The 19,774-nt window shown below is 41.4% G+C and overlaps 1 long non-coding RNA gene across 1 annotated transcript in view; it reads left to right on the top strand.

The window, feature by feature from the left end:
• The first annotated feature begins 695 nt into the window (after nucleotides 1-695).
• LOC112544762 (uncharacterized) overlaps nucleotides 696-19,774 on the top strand; it is a 102,384-nt gene continuing 83,305 nt past the window's right edge. The window contains exon 1 of the long non-coding RNA XR_003088091.3: nucleotides 696-953. This is a non-coding gene — a long non-coding RNA (uncharacterized LOC112544762). The remainder of the gene's footprint in view (nucleotides 954-19,774) is intronic.

Here is a 19,774-nt window from a genome sequence, read left to right as displayed (position 1 = left end):
TGGATAAAAAAAAATAAAATAAAATAAATTGGCTGAAATACTTGGGGCTTTTGTTTCCAGTGGGGGCAAGAGGTGTGTAGAAGCAGGTGAACACTTCTTCAAAAATAATAATAATAATAATAAACAAGCTGAACGCATTTGAATCTCACTAGAAACCAGTGTGATCTCAGTCTCAGGAGAGTTTCCTGGAGCAGAGGGAGTTCTCTTGACTAGTCTGCCTGCCAATTTTTCATTGAAATAAGAACTGTCTCTGTTGCAAAGGCTCTTCAGGCTCTGACCCATCAACTGTACTTTCTGCCCTTTAAAAATGTCTTTTTGAAATGATCTCTAACACAGACAGTGTTTAATCATTGCAACTGACAGTCATGACTGTGCCATGAAGCTTAGAAATGAAAGACTAACAAAAAACCTCAGCTCATTATTGTTTTTTATCAGCTATGATGCAAGGAAAAATATAGCTGATTTTGTCTATGTTTGCACTGTCTGATATCTCTTTCCACAAGGTGTCTGCTGGGAGATTTAATTGGATGTCACATTGGTAAGTGCGAGTGGGTTTTTTGTTTGTGTGTGTTTGCCCACAGTGGAATGAGTTACATGCTTGTAGTTAAGTGATATGACATGCCTGCTGTTGAGCTCTTGTCTGTGTGTCTGTAAATATTTTACTTGGACTTTAAAAGTAAAGGCTAATACTTTTCTCCACAGTTCCTACACATGTACTACTTTAGCAAATGTTGGAACAGCACCCACATTTTTCTAATTAGAATGGTTGGGATTACTGAAATCTACAACTCCTGCTTTTCAAATTGAAAAATACTTTATTCAGCACCCTTGGCATGTGGGGCAGCTGAAAAGCAAGACAAGATCTCAGGGAAAATCATACTGAAAACTGGACAGCAGAAACACTATGGGAAGTGAATGACAATGGAAAACAAAGAGCAACCCTCTGTTGGAAAGTAAGATGTATGGGTTATATGCTGTAATAGATCTGCTATTTTTAGTTGTCATTTAAAAATTGAAACAGGTGAAATACTGAACTAGCCCTTAGCTTAAGGATTGAAGACAAGTGAAAGTAAGTGTTGGAGATGAGAAATGAAAAAAGCAAGAATGTGACACACAGCGTCTAGGAGGTGGGAAATTGGTGCAAATAACAGTGTTAAGAAGCAATAGCTGAAGAAGTGTTGCAAGAAATTGCACATTTTCTGAAGTAAGGTTTGAATTTTCCAGGGCAACTTTTTAAAATTAAATTGCTAAGACAGAAAACTTCTTTAGGAGAATTAAGATAAATAAACTACTTATATAAAACGAAGCAGAACAAGTGAAGTAGACAGAGGGCTGCAGACAGGAGAGTTTAAGAGGGAAAGCAAGAGGTCCTGCCACTGAACAGGCTGCCAGGTGAGAGTATTAGCTTTTGGTGTGAGTAAGTTTGCTCGACTATTTGAATTTGATTCTGATTTCAGGTGATTTCAGTTTCAGTTACTGTGGCAGTTGGGATTGTGTGTCTGGGAGTGTTTGATCTTTTGTTCCCTTGATAGCCTTTGATCAGCCTCAGGATCAGCCTTCCCCTCTGTGACTAAGGAGGGGGTAGGCCTGACCTAGGTGAGCAGGCTTCAAAAGCCTGAGGCAAAGAGACCAGGGGGCTGCAGACAGGGGACTTTAAGAGACGCAAATACTCTACACCTTGGAAGTCAAGCACTGACATGGGACAACTGATGCTAGGTTCTATTCCTTGGTCCGATTCACATGCTTTTATACTGCCTAACCCAGGGTTTTTTTCAATTTTATTTGGCCATGGAACCCCTAGGGTTGCCTTAAAAAACAAAGCCCCGTGGTGTTTCGTTGAGCAACCCCCGCCCCCAAAAAGCCCCACCGCTGCAATTCCCGCCACTCTGTCTCTTTAAGAGGGGACGGGAGAGTGCTGACTCATCGCAGAACCCTTGCTTTTGCTTCGCGGAACCCCATGGTTTCACGGCGCACCAATTGGGAAACACTATTCACCAAAGTTTTATATTTTTGGCTTTATTCTCTGTGCCTCAGTTTACTCAACTATAAAATAGGAAACTGATCATTAATCCCCCTCACACATGTGTTGCAAAGCTGACCTGATGGTTTTCACATTTTTCATGATGAAATAGAAAAGGTCATGTAAAGTATATAGGGAGAAATGAAATTCCATTCTTAACTAAGGTTCTTTCTCATTGTCTCTGTTCCACACGTAAGTGTTGGTTAAAAAGATCACACTGTGCAAGAATTGATTGGAGAGAGGGATCCGAGGTCCATTTCAAACCCTGAGCAGTTCAGTGTGACTTTTGTACTTTCATTTAAAAACTTATTCTCACTTTGGATCTATTTGGAGAAATAACACCCGATGTCTTGAAACGTTAAAAAGATGTGCACGATAGTGGGTGAAATGCTCAATTTACCTTAAATGGAACAGTTAGTTCTGTGTATCATAGTTTCAGGGAAACTGCCTTCTGTTCCTCCTTCATGGCCCAACAAAAGCACTCATTGTAGGTTTGGTTTCTAGCTCCCAACCCTTATATCTCCTGAGGGGAGACCTCAATCTCACTGCCTCCTTTCTGCGGACTGCAGGGTTGAACACTTTCCTGATTTACTCTGTGCTATCCTTAGCAATCCTGACAGCTTAACTAAGCTTAACAGGCCCATGACTGCATGTTGCTTTTTTTCGCAGGGCCTTGACGAGTGTATTTCCAGCAGTTACAAATCACTCGACACCTACTTCTAAGCAAGCGCATTTATTCTGTAGGTGAAAGCATTCCTGAGAAAACATAATAAAACAGTAAAAGAACCTATATATATAGTAAAAAGCTTACCAGAGATCACTCTCAACTCCAGCTCAGTGCACTAATAGGTTTTAATACTTCAAAATCCACAAATGGGTTTTCCTTATAGTTATAAATGCATCCATCTTAGGGTACGTCTTGGAAAGACTATCTTGGAAAAGCTCTGCTGCGTCCAAAGAATGTGTCTGCTTTTCTGAAAAAAATGTTGGAAAAGTGGATGCATTTTGTCAGCATCCCTGTAAATCTCATTTCATGAGGAAGAAGGGATGTTCCAAAAGAGATTTTTTCCTGACATTTGGCCCCGTGTAGACGGGCCAATTGCAGTTCGCAATTTGCCTATCTTATTCCAACTTTTCTTTGTAGTGTAGACATAGCCGTAGATCCAGAACCAGAAGCCCAACTGGACAAATCAGTCCTTTTTATATACAGTGTCGGTCTTTGATTGTTGACGTTCTGTAACAGGTAACCAGTAGACCCATTTCTCAGGACATAGCTTCAAAAGTATCAGTGTGCAATAACATCTCCCCAGGAATTCCCCAGGAAATACAATGAGTCTTGTATCACCTTAGGGCAAGTCTACACTAGGAAATTATTTTGAAATGAAATAATAACTCCTGAAATAACGTTTGAAATAGCATGTCCACACTACAGGGAAGACTCAAAATAAGTCTGAAGCAGGCTCCTTTAATGTGCTTATGCTACCTCAACTTAGAGTCCGAAGAAGCACTAGGCAGTAATTACTTTGACTCTGGGGAGTAGTTATTGTGAAATAGCATCAGTGGAGCATCTACACTACCACTATTTCAAAATAACTATTCAAAATAGGCACTATTCCTTATGGAAGGCAGGACTTATTATTTCAAAATAACCAGCTGATATTTCAAAATAATGGGTGAGGTAATGTGGACGCTCTGCTTGTTATTTCAAAATAACTCCCTAGTGTTGACCAGAGCTTAAAGACCAACACATTTATTTGAATATAAGCTTTCTTGGGCTGGAACCCACTTCACTAGAGTAACAGACTCACACAGCTACTCCTCTGTAACTTGTCACCAGGAAATATAATTGATATTTATTTCTCAAAACTTCTCAAACCTCTGGCATATTTGATATTCGGTCTTTGGAACTCCCAGGTCTCATGTGTGACATTCTGCCTTGCCTCTCTCAAGAGTCTATTTGCAATCCAAAATACATAATCTTACTGAATAAGGTCTTTCAATAATGTTTCAGAAAGCTGCCATTACTTTCATGCTGTGCTCAACAAGTAGTGTTAGCTAATGCCTCTGACTAGCAACATGGCTTCACAGCTAAGACTCCCTTATAGCAAATTGTCCCCAGAAGCTTTTTTAAATAGAACAAGCTCTTCTCAGGGAGTCTATTAATTCAGACATACCCACAAGTAGATTGGTTTTATATTTAAATAATTATGGCGATCCCATGATAACTAATGTTGGGAGCACATGGATTAAAAATAAGATGACTTTTACATAAGTGCTATTTGTTCTCTTTTGTAAGAAGAGTATTCAGAATATAAAATAAAATGCAAACAAACACATTAGGAAAAATGACACACTAATAAGCATTTTTGCTAGTAGGAGGGTTTCAGCATGAAACTAAACTCGTGCTAGATTTCTCACAGGATTTGTAATGAAAAGAAGCTTTTGTTTAATAATTTGTAATCAATTGGTTGAAACCAAGGGAATAAGACAAGCAATAGCTACCATTGATTTGTGAAGAACCAATTATATCAAACCAACCTACTTTCCTTCTTTTACAGGCTAACAGACTAGTGGATAGGGAGCAGCAGTAGATGCTAAGAAGCCCTACTAGATTTATGGTCCAGTTTGGTCAATATTAGGGCTATAGGATTTTAAAACTAAGACATTTCATGATTTTAGCTATCTAAATCTGAACTTTCATGTTATTGTACGTGCAGGAATCTTGATCCCAACAGGAGTTGTGGATGGGCAATGATGTGGTATGTGTGTGTGTGTATGTGTGTGTGGAGGGAGGCTTGCAATATTGCTACTCTGAGCTTCTGTGCTGATGCTCATAGCAATGTTGCCTTCAAAGCTGGGCAACTGGAGAGCAATGGTTGCTGGTTAGGAGCCCAGCTTCCATCAACAGCAGTGCAGAAGTAAGGATGGCATGGTATGGTGTCATATTGTCACCTTTACCTCTGCACCGCTGAATCAGGATGCTACCTTCAGAGCTGTGCACTCTGTCAGTACCCATCACCCTCTGGCCACCTAGATCTGAAGGCAACACAAAAGTAAGGGTGGCAATACTACAGCCTCCTCATAAAATGACCTTGTAACCTCTCCTGCTGCATCTCCCTTGTGGGTCAGGACCCTCAATTTGAGAAATGTTGGTCTGCTGCATGATACCTATATAGTACAGGGTAAAAGTACATAAAACCCACACATTTCACAGCAAGGGAGATCAGATTTCATGGTCCGCAATGCATTTTTTCATGTTTGTGTAGGGCACTATTCATAAGCAAACTTAGGAAATATGGTGTAGATGTATTACTATGGGGTGTGTTCCAAAGTGTTTGAAAGACTGTTTTTAGAGTAGCATCAGTGAATTGCTGTTAAACTGGAAAGCCATATCAAATAGGGTTCTCAGGGATCACACACAATGGTCAAAGGAGGGATGAGGTTGTCATAGCTGTTGAGACACCCTGAGGGGTACGTCTACACTTGCCCCCTAGTTCGAACTAGGGAGGCAAATGAAGGTGACCAAAGTTGTTAATGTAGCGTGGGATTTAAATATCCCGCACTTGATTAGCATAGTCGTAGCCAGTTGCCATTTTAGAAATTTACTAGCCCGATTTAACTTGCCGCGTATAGATGCAGTACCCCAAGAAAAACCCCATAACTCGAATTAACTGGTACTTCTCATACAAGGAGTACCAGTTAATTCGAGTTAAGGGTTTTTTCTTGGAGTATCACGTCTATACGCGGCAAGTTAAATAGGGCTAGTCAATTTCCAAAATGGTGACCGGCCGTGACTATGCTAATCAAGCGAGGGATATTTAAATCCCGCGCTTCATTAGCAACTTCGGTCGCCTTCATTTGCCTCCCTAGTTCTAACTAGGGAGCAAGTGTAGACGTACCCTGGGAGACTGACAACTGAATTTGTTGATCATTAATTGTTGGTTTTCCTAAATTCATCCTGTTACCTCCCCATTATCCTCCAGTGAAGTTCTTTGCTTCAGCCCCCGGATTCAGTGATGAACTATTGTCCATCAAGAATGCTCAGGGTGGTGTACTTAAGCGCTCAGGGTTGAGCCAGTGATAAGTCTTTAGCAAAAAAAAAAAAAAAAAAACATTGAAAACAGAACCTGGCATTTCTTGCTGCTGTTCATACCTGGCAACAAGGTTGTATTTAAATGAGGTATGCACTGATTCAGGCACGTACTGGGCCTGTTCTCATCTCACATATATGTCTAACCCATCGACCTATTTAGTCAGAACTTCATGGAGGTGGGAATCTAGCCCCTGGGGTGTAAATATTTGAACAGAGCACTGGAACTCATCCTGGCTGTAAATGAGTCTATCGGGGGCCCCGATGGCACCCCTAGCTCTCCATCCCCAGTCCCGTGTTCCTGTGACCCTGTGATCGCTGTCCGGCATCCCAGTCAGTTTCACTGTTGGCCCAGGGGGCCTCTTCGCGGTTGGAGGCCGCTTGACCTCCTGTAGCAGGGAGAGGGGGGTCCAGGCCCACCCCCTCTCATGGACCCCAGCCCAGGGCCCTAAGGACTCAGACGCGTACGTCGTCCGGTCCGGCTGGCGGGGCGTCTGCCGTAATGCGCCAGCCCGCAGGCTCCCTCTGCCCACCCTGGGCTACTTCCTCTCCCCGCCAGGCCACTGCGTCCGCGCTGGCAGCTTACCTCCTCAGCTTGGGTCCCATCTGCTGCTCTGCATTGCTGGAGGGCTCTCTCCGAGCTTCCGCCCTCAGCGGTGCTGCTCGCGGGTTTAAATCTCCGCGCCGCTTGCCGCAGGAGGGGGCTCTGCCCCCCGTGCGTTGGCCCACTTCCGGCCGGGCGGCGAGGCCTCGTGGTGATGTTGCCCCCATGGTGACATCACCCGGAATCCCCAGCTGGCCCAAGCGCCTCGCCGTGGCGGCTGCCCAAGAGCATCCAGCGCACTGCCGGCTGGCAACCGCTGGGGCCGCTCGGCCCGCCGATTGCGGAGCGGCCAGCTCCGGGATGCCCAGCTTCAGCCTGAGTGCCGCCGATCGTGGAGCGGCCGGCTCCGTGGTGCCTGGCTCCGGCCCGAGAGCCAACAAGTACGCGGCCTCCAGGGGAACTGGAGTGCGGGGCGCCTCTGCCCCGTCACACTGGCCATAAACAAAACTGACAATACAGAAAGTTCATTTCCTGGTTAACTATTCTATGTTACTCATTTAATATTTTTAATGTTAAGTCAGTGTTTCTGCCCTTCATGTAAAGGACTTCTCCTCTAGTGCTTTTTGCTTTTTCCTAAAAATCAGTCTAGATCATTTTCTTTATGTATAATTTTCTCCAGGGCTGATGTGACATCATGTGAGAGAGGGAGCACTAATGGCATCACCGTACAGCCGTTTTTTTGTTTGTACTGTTTACATTGGATTAAAAAATTACCACAGTGAAACCTGCTGTTTTAAAGCTGTAACCCAATGTCTGCAGTTTTGATTGTCGCCTGCTCTCTTGGGCTTAGCACAAGAATATGCTGTTCTTAAAACAACAGCATTGACCCAGCATCCATCTTAACTTAATGGGGTGTGAGCTTCAGGGAACAGGAGGATGAGCTCTTCCTCTCAATCAATGAGCGGAAACCAGACACTCTAGGGGTATTAGTGTAGTTGCTGCATCACACAAGTCTATTAGCAGAGAGGGTTCACATAACCCATGGACCCATCATTCTTCAAACATTAGCCTCAAAAAAGGTGGAATCTTATCCTACCCTCTGTACATCAGAACCACACTTGTTGAACTGATCATAGGCCACTGAGTTATGGCAGGAGCTACAAAAAAGTGTTTCACGTTATATACAATTTTCACCTATGTCTGTTACATAATAGCTCAGTTGACAAGGATTACATTGCACTTCACTTGAAGGATTTTTTCAACTAAGCTTTGCAATGTACACCTTCATGTTCACCTGCCATTAGTCCAAAGTTATATCATTTCAGGGTTAGCATGATGGAAGGAGTTGTAGAAACCAGAATTAAGTCAGTTGCCTGCGAAGCAATGTGAAGGTGTTGAAGATCATAGTTATCTTCATATGAATTTCACCCATGTGCTGAAGTCAGCGCAAAGCTTATGCCCATAAAATTCTCAAGAAAGGCTTTGCCATCGAAGCAGCTTGTTTTCTCTCCTTATTTCACTGTGCTGTTGAACCAAAGGATGTGAGGGAATTAGTTCCCAAGTAGTCAATTAGTAAATTTATTCTCTCGGTAAGCCATTAAATATTTGGTTGTTTTTTTTACTAGAAATGGCAACATAACATTGGGAAAACATTCTCCATGCAACATAATAGCCTCCTTTGAGAGATTAAATTAGCCCTTTTTTGACAATTTAAGTGGTGGATATGTAATATGTGTAAGACACAGTCGTGACAGTTAAAGCCTGACTCTGAGAGCTGCTGTTTGGTGCCTCAGAGGATGTCCCTACATGAGCACATTTTTCCCTAGTGCACTGTGCATGTTCTGTTAGATCAGAGCATAGGAATTAGTCAGTTTAGAATATTTTGAAGACTGACTCCTTAGAGGAATTTTTGCTTATTTGGCTAGCATCGGAAAACAAGAGTTACATTGAAATGGCAGTTTTCCCAATTTTGTCATCAAGATTTATGAATGCATTGTGTGTTTCAAAAAGTTAAGTAAACAAATGTGAGTATTGTTCACCTTTTTTATTAATGGGGAGTGGTTCTGGGGAGTATTTACAGCTAAGTAAATACTCAATGTTTCAGTTCACTGACAATTGTGAAACATAGAAGAGAATTTGTTTGGGGTCAAATTGAAAACACAATGTTTTAGGTGAATCAAAAGTAGAATTTTTTTTCAGGTCAAATGTAATGTGTTTTTTTTTCTATGTTGACAAATATAACCTTCACTGAATAGTTTAAAAAGAAAACTGAAGGAAACTTGAAAATGTGAAATGATGCCTATAACAAAAAATTCAAAATTTTCAAAATGAAACATTTGATTTAGATTTTGAGGGGCTTTTGTTTAGTTCTTTTAAAAACCAAAACACTAATTTAGTAAAGGCTTTGGTGTCATCAAAGTTGTATTTTTTTCACTGTGGGGAAAAAAGTTTTGTCAAAAATTTCATTCAGCTCTAGTTCTCATATCCCTGCAACATGGGATGTTTTGAAATCTTCTTAGTGCTTTGGCAGGTTTAATAATCTGTTCTACAATGTTCTTATTCAAAAGCATCAATTAAAATGATGAAAGTCCATTTAGAAGGTTCTGCAAGAGAATGGCTAGCCCATTTATGGTCTTATGGATAGATTGGTTGTCTTACGGAGGAGTAATTCAATAGTTGTAAGGCTTATTTGTTTTAAAGCCAGGCGTGTTTAAGGATCTACACCCAGGCTCTCTCAAGAAGCAAGAATGGAGAATTATGGTTTTCTACTTGTCCAACGAGAGAGAACAAAGAATTGAAATCCCCTTTTTATTTGGAGAAATAGTGTTCAGAAGCAAAGAGATGTTTTGCTTGGAAGAAATTTTTCTTCCAAATATGCTATTACCTTTTCAGAGTGGATGCGGAATTTTCCATGAAGCAGTGTTCTCCTTGGACATGTCTTGTAATGTGATATAGGAGTTCTTCCTGATATAATGCCTGTGTTATCCGCTGCTTATTCAGTTACAATGTACAGCAATCTCTGCTCAAGTCCTAAGGAGATATATTCAATTTGCAGTTACACTTTACTTAAACTTTATTTTTTACAGAATAGGATTTACAGCATTGATATTAAGATGAGTGTCATCAAATGGGGCTGATTATTTCTTGGGGCCAATTTTCGCCACATCTGAGGTAATAGTTCCATGGGCTTGAAGAGGAGATGGTTCTAGCCCATAAGGCACATGCACATCTGACTGCACATGTTGTCTGTATGGAATTACGCTCTATGTGCTGCAATGCTTACCAAAACATTACACAAACGGGAGGGGAAACCAACATTCCTTTTCAGTCATCTTCAACTACAGCTCACTACTAAAAACACCAATGTAAACCAGGGGCTAGTATTCAGAATGAGTGCTGCACAAGCAAAATGAATCCACAAAACTAGTATTAAATACACTGTTCAAAATATAAAGCAGCTGTACTGAGCATGAGTACTCCAGTGATTGCAACTAAGTGCTACCATCAACCTTACATCAGAAGATGGAGTTGCAGGCCATACTACGTCTACAAACTTACCCACCAGAAAGTGACAACTAATGATTTAGTACAGGGGTGGACAATCATTTTTGCCCATGGGGCCACTTCAAAATTTTTTGAAGTAGCCCCAGGCCACCCCGGGAGGGGTGGAACCCTAAACAGGAAGGGGCGGAGCTACCCCACTACCAGACCATGATTGGTCTGGGGGTGGGGAGCCCCTTTCCCCCCCTTCCCATGAGGTACCCATGCCATGGAAGAGGCTTTGTGCGCTCCCCCACCCCCAGGCCCTAACTGGCCTTTTTCGAAAAAAAGTGACCTTTTTTTGAAAAAACTTCTGCATCTAGACTGCTGCTGCATTCTTTCTAAATTAAATCGAAAGAACACGGCATTTTTTTCGACTGCGGTAAACCTCATTTTACAAGGAAGAACGCCTTTTTTCAAAAGTGCTCTTTCGAAAAAAGGCATTTTTGAATGCAAACAGGACTTTTTCAAAAGAGAGCATCCAGACTGTCTGAGTGCTCTCTTTTGAAAAAGTGGCTCACTTTTTCGAAAGAAGTGGTTGCAGTCTAAACGCTCTCTTTTGAAAGAGGCTTTTTGGAAAGATTCTTTCAAAAAAGCCTCTTTCAAAAGAGGCTTGCAGTCTAGACACAGCCTAGGTGTGTCTACACAGTACCCTTAATTCAAAATAAGCTCCGCAATTTGCAATACGCAAATTGCATATCTTATTTTGAGTGTATGTCGCAGTAGCTTATTTCGTAATTTGGTGCTGTCTACACAGCACCAAATTTTGAAATAAACCCCTATTCCACAATGTCCCTTAATCCGTGTGGAACAAAGTTTATAGGGACATCAGAATAGCAGGCCCATTATTTCAAAAGATATTTTGATATAATGGGTGTGCTGTCAAGATGAGGAATAGCTATTTCAGGATACCAGCAGGGTTTAAGGCATTGTCCAGTGTTATTCTTTAATTAATTGAACCAGTGAATGTAACTGAAATTACAACTGAGCAATGCAGACCATACAACATCTTAAAATATAATGTTGAGACCTTTATCATTGGCATTTAAGTGAAAATGTAAGGGTCAGCTCCCTAGCTAAGGGTTTTGACATGTAATTACCAGAACTGTGTAAACATGGCAAAACGCTTACTGTGAATATTGCTTTTGCTTTATGAACGAACTTGGTTTAACTATGTCTTTTTTCTCCTAATAGTTTCCTGGTAAATGAGTTTACTGGTAGGACTAGCTGATCAAAATACTGAATTTCAAGTGAATATTAAACAACCTTCAAAGCATGCTGAATTTATCAGACTCTGTGCACACACAGGGAAAATTGTAGAAACTATTGAATTAGCTAACTGAATACGCTATTTGACCTACGTCTATGGTACTAAGGAACATGGCTTCAAATTTAAAATATTGGAATCAGTGTAGAGAGACGTAAAACTGCCAAATACAACTCAATTGCAATGGAGTTGAGTTGACTTAGTAGAAGTAATTCACTGATGGTGAATCAACCACGAAGAGTTCATTTCTTCACTATAATAGAAAAAAAAGGTGAATAACCAAGAAAGAACATCCCTAGGTATAACCTTGAATAGCATTTGGGCCTAGTCGTTGTTTTGGCTGGAGTAAAGTGAACACAGAAAAATTATATATTTAATTTCACACACAGTGGAACTGGTGGCTATAAAGAATTTTATTAGTAAAAACCTTACTATAAATGTAACTGAATGGGCATACCACTGTGTTTGATTTAATGCATTTCTTCCCATATATGTCCTAAAACAGATTATTGCGCAGTTTGCAATTCAGAACACATTAAACTTAGTTCATTTATAAATTCAATTCATTTAATATCCCAAAGTTTGTGCTCTTGCTTTCATCATAATACATGACATTTGGGCAAGAGTCAGCTGACCGAATACTAAGAAGCATTTGAAGACAATTGGATTGTGTGCCTTTGATTACATGTGCATTAATTTGAACCACGATCTGATCATTTGTCATCCAATTTTAAGAAGGCCAGGTCTGAAGAAGTTTATAATTAAAATACTCTATGGGATCCAAATTGCTGGGCTAAATCGCAAGCTTAATTATGTAATCACATGATACAGATGGTAAAACTTCATCTTCCTACATTGTAACTAGGACAAACTTGCTTAGTTTATTCTGGCAATATCTAATGTTTTATTGATAGCTTTGTGCAGCTAATCCTGTATCATATAATGAGTGCACTCGTTGTAGCGTATAACATAAGGGACCACTTTATAAAATTAAGAGCTGATAGCAACCTCCAATGTCACAACAAAATGCACTTGGGAGCAGATTGTTTAGTGTTAAATAGCTAGCATGCATTGTATGGAACCATTCCAGGTAGACTGGCCCATTAAACTCTCTGCAGTCATAGGACAAAAGTAAGCTTCAGTGGGTTACAGAATGTTGTAATAGCCGTAAACCCAGTGTCTCTCTTCAGTCCATGATTTTTAGTATCTAGAAGAGGAATTCATTTAAGCTCTCAGGTTTGTCTTTTGAAATATTGTACAGGTTTTCCTTAAGGCCCACTATACTAGAATGATGCCTTACAACATGTGCTAACTACTCATGCTAAACAGTCTGTTCCACTTGCATTTCCCTGCCATGCTGGGAGTACATTTCTAGACCTGAAGAAGAGCTCTATGTGTCTCAAATGCTTGTATCTCTCACCAACAGACATTGGTCAAATAAAAGATAGTACTTCAATTACTCTGTCATTCTTTTATGAGGTCAATGTAAAAGTTGGTAAGACACCACAATGAAATGGCATTTTCTTTCATATAATGCCTAGGGAATATACGTCATAGGCAATTCACCAAACAAAGTGAACTGACACAAGAGGAAAAACTTGTTTAGGTATTTTCATGCCATTTGACTATTTAACTGTTTATTGCGTGGGGTGGGAAAGTCCTGGAGCTCCAGCCCAAGCAACAGTGAAAAAGCCCCACTGCCCAAATCAGCTGTGAGTCAGCCATGAGTTTTCTTTGCTGCGTGCATATACTTAATATGGCCTGTTTGAGAAATGAAGAACTGAGTCACTGAGAGATGATGGTTCAGAATCAACAACAACAGGGCTGGAAGTACTTCCAAGTGGTACAGGAAGTACTATTGGTCCCTCCATGCATGCATGATTGAAAAAAAATGGACTGGTTAGAAACTGAGTTTCAGAGGGGTAGCCATATTAGTCTGATTCAGCAAAATCAACAAAGAGTCCTGTAACACGTTAGGCTACGTCTACACTGCCCGATTATTTCCGAATAAGCTATTGAGGAAGAAATTTGCACGTGTCAGGCACGTAGAAGAAAATAATTTGTTGGGCAAAAGTCAACATGGTTTCTGTAAAGGGAAATCATGTCTTACTAATCTATTAGAGTTCTTTGAAGGGGTTAACAAATATGCGGACAAGGGGGATCCAGTAGATATAGTATACTTAGATTTTTCAGAAAGCCTTTGACAAGGTCCCTCACCAAAGGCTCTTGTGTAAATTACGTTGTCATGGGATAAGAGGGAAGGTCCTTTCATGGATTGAGAACTGGTTAAAAGACAGGAAACAAAGGGTAGGAATAAATGGTAAATTTTCAGAATGGAGAGGGGTAACTAGTGGTGTCCCCCAAGGGTCAGTCCTGGGGCCAGTCCTGTTCAACGTATTCATAAATGATCTGGAGAAAGGGATAAGCAGTGAGGTGGTAAAGTTTGTGGATGATGCTAAACTGTTTAAGATAGTCGAGACAGAAGCAGACTGTGAAGAACTTCAAAAAGATCTCACCAAATTGAGTGAGGCAACAAAATGGCAAATGAAATTTAATATGGATAAATGGAAAGTAATGCACATTGGAAAAAATAACCCCAACTATACGTACAGTATTATGGGGGCTAATTTGGCTACGACAAATCAGGAAAGAGATCTTGGAGTTATCATAGATCTTGGAGTTATCATTCTTATTGATAAACTAGGCAAATATAACTTAGATAGGGCCATGATAAGGTGGGTGCATAATTGGCTGGATAACCATAGTCAGAGAGTTGTTGTTAACGGTACTAAATCCTGCTGGAAAGGGATAACAAGTGGAGTTCCGCAAGGGTCTGTTTTGGGACCCGTACTGTTCAATATCTTCATCAATGATGTAGATATTGGGATAGAGAGTACGCTTATTAAGTTTGCAGATGATACCAAACTGGGTGGGGTTGCAACTTCTTTGGAGGATAGGGACATAATTCAAAATGACCTTAGCAAGTTAGAGAAATGGTCAGAGGTAAACAGGATGAGGTTTAATAAAGAGAACTGCAAAGTGCTCCACTTAGGAAGGAACAATCAGTTCCATACGTACAAGATGGGAAGCGACTGTCTAGGAAGGAGCATGGCAGAAAGGGATCTAGGGGTCATAGTGGACCACAAGTTGAATATGAGTCAACAGTGTGATGCTGTTGCAAAAAAAGCAAATATGATTCTAGGTTGTATCAACAGGTGTGTTGTAAGCAAAACTCGTGAAGTCATTCTGCCGCTCTACTCTGCACTAGTTAGGCCTCAGCTGGAGTACTGTGTCCAGTTCTGGGCGCCACATTTCAAGAAAGATGTGGAGAAATTGGAAAGGGTACAGAGAAGAGCGACAAGAATGATTAAAGGTTTAGAGAACATGACCTATGAAGCCAGGCTTCATGAACTGGGCTTGTTTAGTTTGGAAAAAAGAAGATTAAGGGGGGACATGATAGCGGTTTTCAAATATCTAAAAGGGTGTCACAAGGAGGAAGGAGAAAATTTGTTCCCTTTGGTTACTGAGGACAGGACAAGGAGTAATGGGCTTAAAGTGCAGCAGGGGAGGTTTAGATTGGACATTAGGAAAAAATTCCTAACTGTCAGGGTGGTCAAATATTGGAATAAATTGCCAAGGGAGGTGGTGGAATCTCCCTCTCTGGAGATATTTAAGAACAGGTTAGATAGACATCTGTCAGGGATGGAGTAGACGGAGTTTGGTCCTGCCTTGAGGGCGGGGCTGGACTCGATGACCTCTCGAGGTCCCTTCCAGTCCTATTATTCTATGATTCTATGATTCTATGGACAGTTCTCTGAAAACTTCCACACAGAGAGCAGCGGCGGTCAAAAAGGCAAATAGGATGCTAGGACTTATTAAGAAAGGGATAGAAAATAAGACACAGAATATCTTACTGCCCCTGTATAAAACTATGGTACGCCCACATCTGGAATATTATGTACAGATGTGGTCTCCTCACCTCAAAAAATATATTTTGGCCTTGGAAAGCGTTCAGAAAAGGGCAACTAAAATGATTAGGGGTTTGGAACGGGTCCCATATGAGGAGAGGTTAAAGTGACTGGGACTCTTCAGTTTAGAAAAGAGGAGACTGAGGGGGGATATGCTAGAGGTATATAAAATCATGAGTGGTGTGGAGAGGGCAAATAAAGAAAAGTTATTTATTAGTTCCCATAATAGAAGAACTAGAGGACACCAAATGAAATTAATGGGTAGCGGGTTTAAAACTAATAAAAGAAAGTTGTTCTTCACACAGCACATAGTCAACCTGTGGAACTCCTTGCCAGAGGAGGCTGTGAAGGCTAGGACTATAACAGAGTTTAAAGAGAAGTTAGATAATTTCATGGCAGTTAAGTCCATAAAAAGCTATTAGCCAGGGGATAGAAATGGTGTCCTTGGCCTCTGTTTGTCAGAGGCTGGAGATGGATGGCAGGAGACAAATCGCTTGATCATTGTCTTCGGTCCACCCCCTCCAGGGCACCTGGCACTGGCCACTGTTGGCAGACAGGCTACTGAGCTAGATGGACCCTTGGTTTTACCCAGTACAGCTATTCTTATGTTCTTAGTGCGTCTTCGCTACAAGGAAGCCTAGAAATGAGTCCAAAGCAGGCTCCCTTAAATGGATGTGCTACCTTGATTTAGAGCACCCGGAAGTACTGAGGAGTAATTACTTGGAATGCCCTGGGGGAGGAGCTATTTTGAAAGAGCAGCAGTGGAGTGTCCACACTACTGCTATTCTGAAATAGCTATTTCGAAAGAGGCATTATTCCTCATGGAATCAAGTTTACAAATGCTAAAGAAGCCATTATTTCAAAATAACAGGCTAGCTGTGTAGCTACTCGCATAGTTATTCTGGAATAATGGACGTTATTCTGAAATAACACTGCTCTAAAGATGTACCCTTACAGAGTAATACATTTATTTGTGCAAGTAGGTTGTTGCCTATGAAAACTTATTCCTAAATAAGGTGCCACAGGAGTCTTTGTTGAGTTACTGTATTGTCAGTTTGACATTTTTCATCTACAAGTTACCAAAAGAGATTCTAAAAGTACACTATCAAAACATTATCAAACATGAAAATGTCTTTTACTTCCTACAGACTCTCCTTGTTTGAGACTAAAAAGACAAAGAGGGTTTCCCAAACTTTAAGCTTCAATATTTGCATTTGATTATATTTTTTTACACTGCAGGCAGCTTGCTCAAGACAGATGCTAGAACTGAATGAAGAACTTTCCAATATGGCAGGGTTTATTGTTATTTGCATAAAATAATCACCCATGCTAATGGGAAAATGAATATAGTGGTGTGATAGCAGCAAATTGGGATCTGTATTGACTTTGGGTACATCTACACTGCACAGCTATTTCAGGATACTGACGGTATCCCGAAATAGCTACCCCATGTCTATATAAGCCACCCCTTATTTCAAAATATTTTTTGAAATAACGGGTATGCTGGTAACCTTCGCTCCACAAGGGTTAAGGAATGTCTCGAAATAGCACATTGTTTTGAAATTTGGCACTGTGTAGATGCACCAAATTTCAAAATAAGCTATTTCGAAATAGATTTGAAATAAGATATGCACCCTTCCAGATAGGCGATTGTTAGGTTATTATGTGTTCAGTGGTTCAGAATCGAACAACATTGCCAAATTTTACATTAAGTAATGCAGCAAAATGTGAAACCGTAGCTACTTGTGAGTTAAACTACAGGCCATATTGTCAAAACATTAGCAACGGTTCACTGAGTAACCACGTTCACCCTCTCCCCAAATTCTATTATCAGATCCTTGAAATTCCACATATTCTGCAGGAAAGTGGTGCTTCCTATGGGCACTAATTAATTTAATGGGCTTATCATGTGGCAAAGTAAAAACTTGTAGGCTGAAGGATGACATGCTGCAATTTTTGAGGAATTTGTGAACTTGCGTACCCTGGATGCAAAGCAGTGAAACTCAACTGTTGGGTGTTCATCATATTTGCAATCATTTGTGAGTTTTCTGTGAAACTGGCAGTCAAAACAAAATTGAAGGGGAACCAGAATAAACAGAATATAACCAAAGAAAAAGGTACATAATACCCTGTGAAGAAAGGTTGCACACAAGTCTCCTAATTGACAAAGACCCTGTTCCTATGCTAATCTACCTCGGAATGAAGACTGTGGGAAAAGAAATGCATAGAATATTGATATACTAGAGGACTTACCTGACATTGCTCGGGTTCTTCAGGGCAGGAAGCTGTAGGTGTGGGGCTGCCTGAGTCAGGGCAGGGACTTGGGAATGTGGTGGGACTTGGGGAAAGAGGCTGGGGATGTGGGGGTGTACAGAAGCCAGGGTTAGGGGGAGAGCAGGGGATCACTGCAGGAGGTGAGGGGTACAGGATTCAGAGCAGGAAATGGGAGGCCAGCAGCTGCTCCCTGCAGCTGGGGTGCTTGCTGCTCCCTGGGATCCTTTGAGAGTATAACTGTCCCCGCTATCACACTCCTTTCTTTCCTTTTGATGAGAAACAATCACATTCCATTCATATCCCATTGCCTTGGCACAACCAACCCTGACCTTGCTTTAAGTTATGGTAAGAGGAAACTGCATGGTATAGTCGGTTGGTCAAGGTCTTACCCCTTAGGTGGGGTTCTTGAACAAATGGACTCACACACAGCTGAATAGACAGACAGACATGCAAACACTCTCAAATATTTAGTAGATTAGCAGAATTATCTTGATTTTGGTTTATCTGTGGGGTGTTGGCAGATCTTTTAAAGTGTATTCAGTGCACATTTTGTAATGCAAGATGTGTTGGGGCTCAAATAATTGTTTTACTTTCATCACTGACACTGCAAGCAAGCCCATGGGTGCCAGTGAATTGCCTGGTGGTGCTAGTTCTCAGCACTGGCACAAATCAAGCACCGAGCTCACTGCTCCTACTAAAAACCACTTGCTAATCCTGCTTTACATAATTGTTTATTTAAATAATTGTTAGACTTTGATGATTGTCCTCTAATAGGATAAGATTAGAGAGATCTGAGTTGGACAGAGAGATTGTTTCTTTGGAAGGGTCTTTTGTAATTGTACATCATGCTGGAATCCTGGCTGACAATGAGACACATGAGAGCCATACCCTTAAAAGGGACTACTCTGTGTTTTCTGTTCATACCCAATAAATCTGTCAACTACAGGTCAGAGTTGTGATGAGATTTGGGGGTTTTTCTTGTCTTGGTGTCAGAAAGTTGCTCTTGAAAGCTCTTTTAGTCACAGCATAAAAAAGCTGACAGCCTGTGCTGAAATTGTTCAGGACACGAAGGGGGATGACAGCTTACGTTGACTGTCCAGCTGAGTCCTGAATTACCTAATCTACTGGTGTCCACTTGCCTTTGAAAGATACTCCATCAAATTCCCAAATCTTAAACCAAGTTAGGAAAAGTATGAAGAATTCATTAGCATTTGACATCAAGATCATCTGACTACAGGGAACTTGTAAGGCATATATAAAAGATGAATGTCATTTAATTTATTAGGGAAAAATTGGAGTATTCTTTAGCTTCCTGATCAGTGCTACAGTGGAATTGTAGGATTAGAGAAACAGAGGTGCACAGGCATGATGTCTGCTGCCATAACACGTAAGGAATGTCTGATGCCCCACACTTATCAGATAATTTTTGTCTGAATGCCATGTTATATGATGTGGGGATGAGGTAAACCCCTTTCTTAAAAAAAAAAAGAATGGCAAAGGATTAAAAGTTCATGTGAAAAGGAGGTAAAACAGTACTGAAAATCCTCACCAGTCATGGTGAATGTGTTCCCACATCCACAGCAAATGGTGAAATTCATGACCAAATAGTGATTCTGCGTATATTGAGAGAACATGAGAGAGCCTCTGTTGCAGAAGATATTAGGAAGTGTTCCATCAGTGCGCATTAGTTCTGAAGAGTTTTGTAATGCTTTGCAATTACCCCAGTAGAGATGGCACTACAGGTTGGACCTCCCTAGTCTGGCACCCTCAGGGCCTGACCAGTCCGAATGAGGGAATTTGCTGGCTCAGAGGAGATCCCCTACCACCAGCTTCCCAGGACACTGCCTCTCCCTATGGCTGGCTCTGCTCCAGCCCCACTGCCACTGGGCTCTAGCCCTGCTGCTACAGGGCTTGGGCTGTCTCCAGGGACAGAGCTCTCCAGCTGCCGCAGCAGTCCTGCAGCTGCCCCGCTGCTGCCGTGTCAGGACAGGGCTCCGCAGGGATAGGACTCGCTGATCCCACTGCTGCCCTCCCTGGCCGGGGCTCTCCAGGAACGGGACTCACTGCTCTG

Source organism: Pelodiscus sinensis, chromosome 1 (genome assembly GCF_052426305.1).
Source record: "Pelodiscus sinensis isolate ZL-2025 chromosome 1, ASM5242630v1, whole genome shotgun sequence".
Classification (NCBI taxonomy): domain Eukaryota; kingdom Metazoa; phylum Chordata; order Testudines; family Trionychidae; genus Pelodiscus; species Pelodiscus sinensis.
This window is presented reverse-complemented; position numbering and strand designations above follow the sequence as displayed.